The sequence below is a fragment of the Antechinus flavipes genome, chromosome 2, assembly GCF_016432865.1.
Source record: "Antechinus flavipes isolate AdamAnt ecotype Samford, QLD, Australia chromosome 2, AdamAnt_v2, whole genome shotgun sequence".
In the NCBI taxonomy this organism is placed as follows: Eukaryota; Metazoa; Chordata; class Mammalia; order Dasyuromorphia; family Dasyuridae; genus Antechinus; species Antechinus flavipes.
In genome coordinates this window covers 54,619,436-54,621,490 of record NC_067399.1, presented here as the reverse complement: position 1 = coordinate 54,621,490, position 2,055 = coordinate 54,619,436, and the positions used below count along the sequence as shown (strand labels likewise).

Here is a 2,055-nt window from a genome sequence, read left to right as displayed (position 1 = left end):
CCAATTCCATCTTGGTTAGAAGTAATCCAGACATTCTACTTTAATCCTTGGGCCCACCCAGCTACCCCCTTCCCAACAGTTATTGGTTGAGGACTGTTTGCTGTGTCACTGCTCCCCAAGATCCACAGGTTTTACCATCTTTCCTGTTACTTTGTCAGCTGGACTCATGGCCTTTTCATCTGCCATACAGTGCAATTCTCCTTTCTTGCTATCTATCCACATTATAATGTGAATTTCTTGAGGGTAAGAATCATCTCTTTTAGAATTTAGCATTGTACTTTTCAAGTACTTTTACCTTCCATTATGTGGGGAAAATAGAGTTATTTGGAGAGAACAATGGCTAACTTTTCCACATAACAATGTAGTCTATTCATTGTCCATGCTGTGATTCTTTCTACAACCTTAAGTCTTTTCATCTGGAAGCTTTCAACTCCTAGCTCAATTGATGATGGGAAAATGATAACGGTAGTAGTGAACCAGATATAGTGCTTTTTCACAATATCTGCAACAGCCAACTCAAAATTCCTTGTCTCTAGCAACAACATAGGAAGAGGAAATTTCAAGTTCCTTTTATTACTCTTGCCCTTGACAAATGTCAGAATTATCTTGTAGATATTTTTTCTCTTAATCATTCAAAATAATACCTCTTGACAACTTGGTAGGTGAATTCCGTATATTTTCACAGTTCTTTATTAGTAATTGGAATGGTTTCACTATTAATCTCTAAGAGCTGCCTCATATACTTTTAGTCCACTCATTAACATATAGCAGAATATTTAATCTTCATAAATACAAATATGTTCTTCACAACAGTAAATCTATCTCTAAGTGAAGTTTGCTTTTAACCTACTTCAATGCTTCATGATTAATATAATTCTTGGCTTTCAAAGTAATTTCATTTTCTTCTTGCATTTGTAAAACGTGAGCAGAATACACACTTTGCTGTTACAATTCCAGCCATTATATCATATAAATAAAATTTGATGATGAAATTTCACCATCTTCAGAGTAGTCATCAAAAATGTTCCTTTGTAGCAATGATGGTCATTTCTACTTTGCCATCATAAATAAATAAGTTCAAAATTGTTTCAACATCTTCCATGGACAACTCTACCATACTAATATCATATTTTATGAGATGAAACAAATGAACTATTCTTTGGATCATGTGATTCTATTTGCTTTCTCTAGCTATCTCAGCCTTGCCTTGTAAGAATTTTAAATTCTTGTTATAGTGACCAGCATTTTAAAATGCTGGTCACTATAACAAGTTCCACCAGTTACTGATCAATCAGATCATAAATTATACAGCATATAAAACTTCTTTTTTTTGAGATGACCACAAATTTAAAACCTTTAAGTTTTTTTTTTTTTTACTTTCTAAATTCCTTCATATCTTGTTGTTTTCTGTTCATAGCAAGTTATATCGAATAGCTCTGATCCAGTTACCTTTGTTTCTAGCATCCTCTATGGTTTGGTACATTAGTTTCTCTTGGTTATCTGATTCCTTTATTTTAACAATATTTGAGATTCTTTTATTCTGTACTGAAGGCCTATATTGCTCCTTAAGAAATCCAACTGTCCCATAAGTAAGAGTCTGTATTGATATCCATTGCCCTTTGTTGGGCTTCTATATAAGGCATATCATTCTGAATAACTTGATCTGTGATCTCACAAGAGAATTGATGAATTAATTCTCTAGTCCTGTTTTATATTTTAACTGTGTTTGCATCCTGAGACTATATCTTTCCTTTCCTTTCAGCCATGAGGAAGCAGTGTTTGGTACAGCCAGGACAGAGACATTGGGAGTTAGCTTGAACTTCAGGTAACCTCCCACCCCCATGCTACTAACCTCAGTTCCTTAAGGAATAGAGATACTTCCCTCTCCAACCTGTGGAACTTCAAAAGATGTCATCAACACATATGATCTTATAAAGTCGTGGAACTGAGTGCAATTCAACATATAGCTGTGAGCATAATATTTTAGGGGTGGGAGGGATGTCAGAGATCATCCACTATAGCCCTGTCAAGCTCAAATGACACCAAAAATACTAC

At 34.7% G+C, this 2,055-nt stretch overlaps 1 pseudogene; it reads right to left on the bottom strand.

The window, feature by feature from the left end:
* Positions 1-945: 945 nt before the first annotated feature.
* On the bottom strand, positions 946-1,766 carry LOC127546411 (DNA-directed RNA polymerase III subunit RPC6-like; annotated as a pseudogene).
* Positions 1,767-2,055: the final 289 nt, after the last annotated feature.